Source organism: Triticum dicoccoides, chromosome 7B (genome assembly GCF_002162155.2).
Source record: "Triticum dicoccoides isolate Atlit2015 ecotype Zavitan chromosome 7B, WEW_v2.0, whole genome shotgun sequence".
Lineage (NCBI taxonomy): Eukaryota > Viridiplantae > Streptophyta > Magnoliopsida > Poales > Poaceae > Triticum > Triticum dicoccoides.
This window is the reverse complement of record NC_041393.1, coordinates 693,241,660-693,252,480: the sequence shown is the minus strand read 5'-3', so window position 1 is coordinate 693,252,480 and position 10,821 is coordinate 693,241,660. Positions and strand designations below refer to the sequence as shown.

The 10,821-nt window shown below is 44.7% G+C and overlaps 1 long non-coding RNA gene across 14 annotated transcripts; it reads right to left on the bottom strand.

Moving 5' to 3' along the window:
• Nucleotides 1-499: 499 nt before the first annotated feature.
• On the bottom strand, nucleotides 500-6,211 carry LOC119342215. Of its 14 annotated transcripts, none has more exons than XR_005165446.1 (10): nucleotides 5,597-6,208; nucleotides 5,275-5,531; nucleotides 5,019-5,105; nucleotides 4,381-4,622; nucleotides 3,662-3,750; nucleotides 3,401-3,515; nucleotides 2,243-3,104; nucleotides 2,053-2,130; nucleotides 1,700-1,896; nucleotides 500-786 (listed from the first exon to the last, which is right to left on the bottom strand). It is a non-coding gene; the product is annotated as an uncharacterized LOC119342215 (long non-coding RNA). The 14 variants fall into 14 exon arrangements; XR_005165449.1 differs by lacking the exon at nucleotides 500-786 and having other exon boundaries at nucleotides 1,601-1,896; nucleotides 2,243-2,350; nucleotides 2,761-3,104; nucleotides 5,597-6,206; XR_005165457.1 differs by lacking the exon at nucleotides 500-786 and having other exon boundaries at nucleotides 1,601-1,896; nucleotides 2,243-2,350; nucleotides 2,999-3,104; nucleotides 5,597-6,205.
• Between the last annotated feature and the right edge of the window lie 4,610 nt (nucleotides 6,212-10,821).

Genomic DNA, 10,821 nt, shown 5'->3' with positions numbered 1-10,821 from the left:
TGAGCTTTGTTAGGGTTTGTGTCCTACTCAGGAAGGCGAGACAACGGCGGCTCCCTGAAGATGGAATAAAGGTCCCCCGCCTAGCCCCCGTTCCGGTGATGCGTCTAGCATCATCGGTGGATTTGCTCGGATCTGTTCGTCATTCATCTTCGTTCGTTTGTTTTCAGTTTGGATCCTTTTGATCTATACTCTTCATCTGTGACGGTTGATGTTGTGGTGTGTTGGTTCTATAGGGCCTTAGCACGACGACTTCCCGACTATCTTTCCCGACTCCGACAAGGGAGGGGCGATGACAGCGGCGCGCCTTCAACTCGTTTCAGTGCTTGTAGTCGTCGCTAGGATGTCTACGGATCTTGATGTATATTTTTATTATTTCTCATCATCCCTAACTTTGAAAGTCTTCCAACATTCGTCATCCACTCCCTCCTAGAACTTACAGAGAGGTAAGTTTTAGGGGAAAGGTTGGGTGTAACAACCTTGAACTCCTCAAAATTTGAGTAGAATTTGGAGGGCCTTTTGAGGAGTTAAATTTTAGGGGAAGCACTTTAGATGCCCTTACTTCTCAGATTATGTTTCCAAATCTAATAAATAATTTATTGTCAGGTGTCTTGTAATCTCTGTCCTCATACTATCTACATCGAAGCAAGGATGAAAACGAAAGAAAGTTGTACTGGAACAAAACAACTATATTCTATTATTTGAGAGAGATTTTCCCTCGGTATTTGATGTCCCCTTGATAGGAGGGCATTGTCACTCCATGTCAAGTCTTGATTGGATTCTTCCAACCTGAAATATATAGTACCATAAATGTATTGTAGAATAGGGGAAATTTTTATACACACACACACACACACAAAGATGGTGTATGGATGGTTTTTCTGCAACACACTGAAGGAGAACATGTAGAGGCATTTTCTCTTCAGGAATAATGTTTATTTTTGTCAATACAAGTTATCTTAATCTATAGATCAATGAACATGGTTAAGTACTAAATTTCATGGATTCATGTAATATGTATCTTTTATCAGTTAGTACTAATTTGCAGATGAATCAAATGCAAAATAGCAACGGATCACTTTACCATCCATTAAACCTGCAGTATCGACAATTACTGTTGGGGCTACCCAACAGTTATTCTGCTCAAAAAAGATAGTCGACAAAACACATCAATCTAAGGCCCTGTTTGATTCATAAGTCCTAGGACTTGCCCCAACTAAAAAGTCCCTCCCTGTTTGTTTTCCAGGGACTAAAAAGTCGCTAGTCTCTCCCTGAAGTTATTAAATGACCATGTTACCCCTAGTATACAGAAAAATAACAACCAAACAACACCATGGGCCGGCGGGGCAATGGGTGCAGGGAGGGGCATTGTTGGAAAAGTCTCAGAAAGTCCCAAAAAAGACTCTCCTTGAGAGTCTTCTTCATTTAATCCCAAAAAGCAACTTTTAGTCCCTAGTAGTCCCTCCTGTTTGATTAAAAAGTCTCTAAGATGGACTTTTTCTAGTCCCTAGACCAAAAAGTCCCTGGAAACAAACACCCCCTAAGTTGTCTGCAAGACCTCTATAACTGTAACACCATAGCAGAGAGAGTAAAAAACTCAGGATGGCCAATAATCCATGCTAATATTTTAAAATTTTCCCTAATCATCTATCTTTAGTCATTGACAGAAATTAGAGGGCGGAAAAGATAGAACCACCCTCACTTAAATCACCCAAGGTTGATGTGCGATGTGCCTATCAAGAGACTCCAAAATAAGTCCAGTGCTAGCCTTCTCTCCTTTGACCTTCGCAGCCATCACGCCAGCTTCCACCATGCACCTGTCTTCCTCCACGCACCCCCTTCCATCACTTCCTCGACCTCTTCATCCTTTGGTGTAGGATCCTTTGTGTTCGCTTCTTTCTTGAGGCATCAAATAATGTATATCGTCGGATAAGAATTACAAGATGTTTAACACAAGGTGTTTGTTCATAATTGGCTTAGCAACAATTAAAAAGCACTGCATCTTCAATAAATGGTAAAATACTTAAGAAGCAAGACATTTATAAGTAACTTTACCATTTCCTTCAACTGTCCTTTCTTCAGGAGCTCAGGGGCTAACTATCTTGGCGGCAAGCAGGCTACCACGCAAAGATTCTGGATGCAAAAAGAAAGTAACAATGTTTATTAATTCAGCCATATTCCTAGTATCCACATATTAGTTTGTGTTAAAAAAAACAATGCACAAATCTTATCACTGCCGTTGTACCATTCCATCATGGTTGCAAGCTCCTTGTATTCAATGTTTTTGTCAATGTCCTCCTTTTACAAAAATATCCTTAAAATCATCCCTCCCCTCTTAACATTAAGGAGTGATCTTGCAAATACAAAAGGATTAGGATATGAACACCAATTATGAAATGGTGACTCGTAGCAATGATTTTCATAAAAAAGGTCACTGAACACAATAAATATAGGGCTATGCTATGGCCTTATAATTAACAGTTTTGATTGGTACTTATAATTAACAGCAGATAATAAAAACTGTACGTAAAGTTAAAATATGGAAAATAGTACTGAATTGGGTGTATGAATATTGCAAAGAACTTATGGTGTATGAACATATTATTCGGAGGCATAAGGCCATGTCCAACGCTCAGCTGCCTGTTTGGACGCCTAACGAACAATAATAATAATTAATTAAGTCAATTAGCATAGGTCTAGGAGTCCCCGCCTCTAGTGTTGCAAATTTAGTAGGTGTCGTGTGTTAACATTGTAGCAACCAACCTGATTATCGCTTCCATGACCAAGTTAGCCATACCGAGGAAGTCCTGATGTACTGAATAGCACAGAAGAACTAAATACATCTTCAAAGAAATGACGTAGGAAAACCCCACTAATAACAACCAAAGCAGATAATTATCTAAACATTTTATCATGAGAAGATGATCAAAGCCTTTTGCTTTATCTGAAAGAAAAAAGAGCGTGCTAATCTTTAAGTTTCATAGTTTCAGGAAGGCCATACAGTACGGAAGATCCCTCAACCGATGAAAGTTAGATAGTGAAGTCAGCACCACAAACAACATTAGTTGCTTTAGTAACAAGGCAGGGGAGTGGTGACACCTTAGTCCCTGCACCAAATTTGGAACAACATGGAGTCAGGGAGAACACAAAAATAACAGCAATGAAGAACACAGTGGAAAATGAGTTTCCCATATGGTCAAATTCCCATAAAATTGTCAGAACCACCCCATGGTCCTAAACAATATAAGTTATGTATATGCTCATGTCATAAATATTTGTATTGGTTTCATTATCACCCAAACAAGTAGGTTCTAAGAACAGGTGACAATATAAGTTGTATTTGCTGCACTTCTAGTTGTGTCATCTATCAACCATAAAAAAAGCAACAGGAGAGGGAGTCAACCACTCCTTAGTGAACTCGTCCCCAGCTTGTCCGTATACAAAGCACTTCCTTCGTCAGTTACGACCATCGGATGATTTCTTCCAACACCTGCTGCAATCATGGTGTATCTGCAGAACTGAGAAATGCTAATTAGCATTTAGAAACATGCCTATGAAACATGTAATGCCATTGGTCTATTCAGTTCATGTATGTTGAATGCTAGAAATAAGAGTGGTAAGTAAGAAACGTGACAAAAGTTAAGCATCGACTCATACTTGATACCTGCAAGTCTGCAGCCAAGAATCTTGACACGCAAGAACAACAAGAATGGACAACCTGTCCGTCCACTTGTTGACCAGAGCCTAAATGCGCTGTATGGCAGCTTCATTAGGAACTTGAACATGAAAGAGGATCAAAGGAAAAGTATTTCTTACTACATGTATATTCAGTAGCTCAGATCCTACAACAGATTGTCTAGGTCTGCTCTTTGTGCAAACTAAAGTATGCACATGTTTTACTGTAATTTAGAAAATTCAAACACAAAGTAGATGATTTCTGCTTGTAGGACAGGTCTGCTACCAACCATTAAGAAGGATTAAGCTAGATGTTGGCAAACCTTGTTCAGGTTGCGGTGGCTAAGATAGGTGATGAATTCTCATGTTTTTTTATTGTCAGCTCCCTAGTACTATGAAGAAACCACATAGGTCGGCATCCAAAATCTTTCTGATGTAGCCAAAAAGAATCGACAATTAGTTTTGTCCTTGAAAGAAATAATGCTAATCAAGCAATCAATGTTATATTTGCGAGCTCGAAAGTATCGGGACCAAGGGATGGTTACTGGTTAGAGCAGCAGATGAACAACAATGGGCGATGCAAGAAATTGAGTTCGCGTGCCAGACGACACTAGCGTACGATGGAACTAACCTGATATGACTTATACTTTCAAGTTGTATTTGCTTGCCCAATAGAAGTGGTAGTATTTGCAGTGCAATGGAACTAACCTGATACGACTTATTTGAGGAGACGACAACAACAACCAAGGAGGCGGCATCGTCCAGGAGGAAGTCCTCGACGTGTGACCTGGACAGCGTCTTGGTCAGGTACTCGGAGTCGGAGATGATGCTGCCATTGCTCACGCTCGCCGAGACACACTGTCGTCGCCCTTGCCGCAGTCTTTATTGCTGGGGATTGTGCTGGTATCTTCCTCCTTCATTCTTAATTCTATCACTGAGCCACATTTGACCTGATTTAGCAAGTTCAACGTACTGACATTATTTGCAGCACAAACCAAGCAGTGAAACATGATTTTAGAAGAACTAAGATATATGTGTGACAGTGTGTCGTTTCACTTTCACATGCTTTCTTAAATGACCAAAAGGAATGGGGACTTCAGTTTTCACAAATGAGTGATCTTAAAATGGTAACGATTAATGACCAACAAGAGCTAATTCTTGAATCCCATCTAATTTCCTGGATTTCAAAACAAAGCACCAATGTGCCAAGACATTTGTCTGTATCACACTGCACCGAGTAATTTCGCATCATGCTTTGAAGCTACCGTGTCTACAATTTCAAACTCAATGGCATAGTAATTTGGTACAAGATAAATGTAGTTGCACACCAAATAATCATGACATACAAGTATTTCATACACTTGGTAACCATTACATCGGATGACCTTGCCTCCTGCATCCTTAATCCTCACATGCTCATCCTTCGTGTCGGGCTGAGACAACAAAGCATAATAAGGTCAGCCCAAAAAACCGGATCATGTACCACGATTGCTTGCAAAATCTTATGTACCTTCTGATAAATTAACAGAGCCACATGCTACTTCCCACGAGAGAGCAAGCCAGAACGATAACTGCCGTCGAGCGAAGCAGCATGGAACTAACCTGATATGGATTATCTGAAGAGACAAAACAGCAGCGGGAGTGGGGTCACGCCAGCGCCTGGTCTCCCTCGGCCGCGAGGTGGTGCAGCAACGGGAAGAACCCGGCACCGCTAGATGCAGAGGTAGGGTCAACGTGGCCTCCAACGTGGCCTCCGACCACGACGCCGGCGAGGACCAGAGTTTGTAGCCGCACATTTATCCTCATCCGACCGCTGGATTATTCGCCAGTTTATCCTCATACTAGATCCATCACTACCGCTAATCGACACATCAGCAAGCTGCAGTCTTGGTAGGGAGGGGAAAGGAAGGTGGAGGAGGCGTACCTTGGGCATATAGGTCCTGCAGCCCGACGGGAGGGAGATGATGCAGATGTCGCCGGCGTCGAGGTCCACCGCGGCAGCAAGCACCCCCGTATGCCTAGCCCCAGCACCGAGAGCAGGGGTTGGATCCCGATGCTGACGTCTAGGCTAGGGTTTGTCGCCGGCCTCCATCCGGATGCTGCGGGTGCGGATCAGGCGCCGTCGTCGCCGTAACAGATCCGTGGCCATCTCTGCCACCCCATCATCCGGATCCTCGTGATCCACGACGGCCGCGCCTACCCGGATCGGCATCGGCGGATGCGGCTGCGTATCCTCGGGAGAGGAGGAGCGGATCGGAGGGTGGCGGCAGTGAGATCGCATGAGAGGACGGCGGCTCTGTGTCGTTGAGGGGATCGATAGTTAGCGCTGGGAGTGAGGGAGAAGGTGGGGCGGGGCGACGCCAGGATCGCAACAGGAGATGGGGGCGGGCGGCGCCGGGAGCCAGGGAGGAGGACGGGGCTGGCGGCGTCGGGCGGTGGTGACGGGATCTAGAGGCCTCGCTCGTGCGAGTCGCCTGATTTTTTGTCGTTGTTTTTTCTTTCGTAGTTCTTTTTTCGTAGGTCTTTTTTCGCTGGTCTTTTTTTATTGAGGCATGCGAGTGCGAGGCGTGCGAGGACTGGAGGCATCGCTCCCTTTTTACCTGGTTTTGGTTGGTTTTCTTTTTGGTACGGGGAAGTGGGAGGTGGAATTAAGGACGAAAAAAAACCGGACGAAAATGGTGGGATGAAAATAAAACCCGGAACGCGACCTACCAGCTGAGACATTAGGAGTTTAGATAGATAGAGAGGACTAGACACGCTAGCTAGTAAGCAAATGAAGGAAACAGAAGATCGTCATGAACATATGCATACAGAGAGAAGTGATATCGACCACCTCTCCTTCTCTGAGAGATTGATCGAACAACAAGTTCTCGTATATCTATCCGATGCTACTAGCTACATATACACAATATAATTATATCTTACAATATAATCTCCTAATTAAAAACCAACTGATTAGGGTCCACATGGTATTCTCCGTCTTTAGCGATCATGTGGTCAAGAAAAAATGCCGCCAATTCCTCTTGAATTCCTCGCATACGATGTGGTGGTAGGAGTTCATCCCGCATCCGAAATATCTAATTTGAAGAAGGGGATCAATACATATATATGAATAAATGAAATTGAACACAAATGATGGTAATAAAAATAAAATTGTGAATATGATTATTTACGCACTTCATATTGTTTGTCAGAGTAGCCCCGCTCACAGGTCGTGTGGCGTATGGACTCGCAAATGTAGTATCCACAGTAATTATTCCCTTGTTCCTGCCACAACCACTTTACAAGAAATAGAGGTCAATCAAACCGATCATTAGCAAGCATGCTAATGAAACTAGCGCTTGAATCACTAGGAGATGCGTGGAACATCCTACTATAGTACCTACTTTCGGGTGTCTAAATTGCAGTTTCTTCGGCAGTCCCGGAGTTTTTGAGGTGAATTTTTACAAACCCTGCCAGACAAAGAAAACAATTACTTGATATCAGGAAATGAACAAATTGAAGTTGCCAATATGGTGCGATAATGATCGATTTAACTTACTTCTCTAGAATGTCATTCATGTCCGCATACTCCTTGGGATCTTTTCGTCTCGAGTCTAAGACGGTTACTTGTCCCTGCTCAAGCTTAATCTCTAGGAGAATATAGTAAAAGCTGCGCACGCATGCATAACTCATCAATTACATTACTATAACCATAAGGGAAACTGAATATGCACAAGACAGTAACACTCAGTGGAATTCGTAAGGGAAGAGTATTATAGCTTTGTTTTGATTTAATATAAACGATTGTAGCAGCTTGGCCTCGGTATCTTTGGCCTGAAATTCAACCATATATACATCTATGAGATTTGTGTTAATGAACCCAATATCACCGATTTGTCTTTTCTTCAATTCGGCGATCTTCAATCTGCATAATATAGTGAGGATAATTAAAGATACATGCAATGAAAGAGCTGACATATATATATAGACTTAATGACAGAAGTAGTACTACTTACAGGCAGTAGCAAGTGATCACTAATTTATCAAGGGCCCTTAGATTGAAAAACACGAAGAACTCTTCAAATGGAACATGCAATAGTTCAATTCCAATGAGGTCATGCTCCTCTCTAACTCTCAGCGTCAAAATATTCCTCCCCTCAGACTCTCTGCAGGTTTTCATGTACCAATCATGGAATCTTCGCACCATCATTGTTAGAGATCTTTCATCTTTGACGAGAGGCTTCCCGTGCACGTATTTGTGTGCGTCCACCTCCAACAAATCATAATGTACATCGTCGGGCAGGTAATCTTCAAGATTGTTATAACCGGGCACCATCCCGCCCGGATGATTAGCGACGATATCGCTAGACAACTGGAGCGAGGGGAACGATTGGTTCGCTTGTTCACCGAGCTGGGCAACTTTTTTCCCAGCTCGTCGTCCTGCTAACCTTTGACCACTGACAGTACTTCCCGACCACTCCGCTTTGATAAATGAATTTTTAATAATGCGCTCATAGTTGCCTTTCGTCGGAGACTTTGGTGGTTTCTTCAAGGCAGCCAGAGTACGCTTCGCTTTTACCGGATCTATCTTCTCCTCCGGAGGTGGATGTTTATTTGCTTTCACCCCTTCAAAGAAGTTGTTCACTTTGGCTTGCATGATCTTCGTGTTTTCCTCTTGGCTCCTGTCGTATGGTAACTTCTCTGGAATCTTCAGAGAAGGACCATATCTGTATTGGCTGCCTCTGGATGTACTGCTAGACGCCGGAGCAGACGGAGCGGTTGCAGCTATCTTTCCTTTCTTACGAGGCGGAGGAGAAGGACGACATGCCGGAGTAGCCAGAGCGGCGGTGGGTCTCTTCCGCCCTTGTTGACGAGGCGGAGAAGGAGGAGGCTGGCTGCTCGGGCGCGCCGGCACAGGCGGAGAAGGAGGTGGAGTGCCACCACGCGCCGGAGAAGGAGGCTGAGTGCCCTGATCACTCACCGGAGGAGGAGGCAGAGGAGGCGGAGTGCCCTGACTCACCGGAGGAGGAGGAGGAGGAGGAGGAGGCGGAGGCGTCCAGTTCGGAAGGTTGATGAGCTCCTTCCGCCATAGGCATGGAGTCTTCAGAGAAGAACCCAGCCGAATCTCCGCTTCACCCGTAGGGTGGTCAAGCTCAAGGTCCTCAAATCCGTCCGTTATTTGATCCACCATGACCCTAGCATATCCTTCTGGAATCGACCGGCCGTGGTACGTTGTGCTAGGTTCAGTAGGTAAAACAGAGCCAATAGCCGCCTTGACTTTCAATGTCATCCATCGCGTCATAAGGTGGTAATGTTGAGACTCCATGATAGCATCCACGGGGTAGCTAGTAGGAGCCGTGAAGACAGGCTCCAGCTGTGGAGTCTGCTTGGTGGAAGCCACACTACTTCTCCGGTGAGATGGAGGGGTAGCTTCAAGGGAAGCTTTGGCAGGTTGTTTGATGCGATCTGCATCTCGTTCCTCTAGCCCTTGTACCCTTTCGTGCAGCGCCTGTAGTTGGCTATGCTCCACTTTCTTCCTCCTCTCCTGGCATTTGTAACCCCCTTGCATCCGGAAACCCAACCTTCCACGAAACGGAGCCTGGCGCGCCTTGTGTCCGTCCAGGGTGCTCAGGATTCCCGAGGGCCATTGTGAGCTCGTCCTTCTCTCTGTCTGGAATGAACGTCCCTTGCTGCGCTTTCTCGATATACTCCTTAAGCCTCGTGACGGGTATTCGCAGTTGCTCCTCCGTCCAAACGCACTTCCCTGATACAGAGTCCAAGGTTCTGCCAGCCCCGAAGAACCAAGTCCGGCAACGATCTGGCCGGTTCAATGTCTCTAGTTCGACCCCTTCAGCAATCATGTCATTCTCAGCCTTGTCCGACAAAGGTCGGGTTTTGAGGTAGCCACCTGACCCCGTGCGATGGTGATGCTTCTTCTTCGCAGCATTTTTCTTGTTTGTCGTTGACATCTTCTTACTCTTTTCCGATGTCTTATGGGCCACAAATGTGGGCGAGTGATCTCTGATCTTGTCAGACCGGCCAGTGAATTCTGGTTTAATTTCTTTGTCGACAAACGTTTTCAGCTCATTCTTCCACCTCCTGAATAGTTCTTCCATCTTCTTAAGAGCATGAGACTTGATCAATTGGTCTATAATTGGCTTCTCTGGATCCTCCTCTTGCGGTAGGGTGAAATTTTCCTTAAGCGTTGTCCAAAGATCTTCTTTCTGCATATCGGAGACATAAGACACCTCAGGGTCTTCATTATTAGGCTTTAACCATTGCTGGATACTGATCGGGATCTTGTCCCTAACAAGAATCCCACACTGATTAGCAAATGCTTCCTTTGTCTGGTACGGTTCAATCGGCTTGCCATCGCGCGGGATTGCTGTGATCTCAAACCTTTCATCCGAGCGCAACTTTTTCTTCGGGCCTCGTCTCTTTACGAAGTTGTGCTTGATCTGGAGGGCTAGAAAAAAGAAGAAAGACGAGAGTTAATTAATATGTGTACATACGAAAACAATGAATGCATCAATTAGCAAGTCAGCACAGGCCTAACAAATATATATACCTGGCCGGACTCGGTTCTGTCACCGGAGCCGTCATCACGGTCTCCTTCTTGTACCGGCATTGGGTCACCGGAGCCATCATAATCATAACCTTCTTCTTGTACCGGCATTAATGGGTCACTAGAGCCATCATAATCATAGCCTTCTTCTTCACTACCCTGTCCTTCCAGACCATCAGTGTCGTTGAGAAACGACACAATGACATCACTTCCTTTTGCGATTATGTCCCCCAACATCGCTTTTGTTGCTTCATCTCGGGGGTGCTCCATAGTTTCTGCACATATTTAGAACATGGCAATTATTATTAAAACATGATAGATGGATATATTAGTGGCAAACGTAGAACTAGCTAGCTAATCACAATAAGGAATCATATTAGTGGCCTCGACGCTGCTTCTCTAGGGTTTGGGGTGGCCTCGGCAACGCTTCAAGGGTTTGGGGTGTCCTCGACAACGCTTCAAGGGTTTGGGGTGGCCTCGACGACAATGCTCTTTTAACTTTATAAATTTGGGTGGCCTCGAGAGAGTTTGTCGGGTAGGGGCAGGGAGGGAGGGGGTAGGAGACCAACATCATTTTTTTCTAGGGTTTGGGTGTCCTCGAG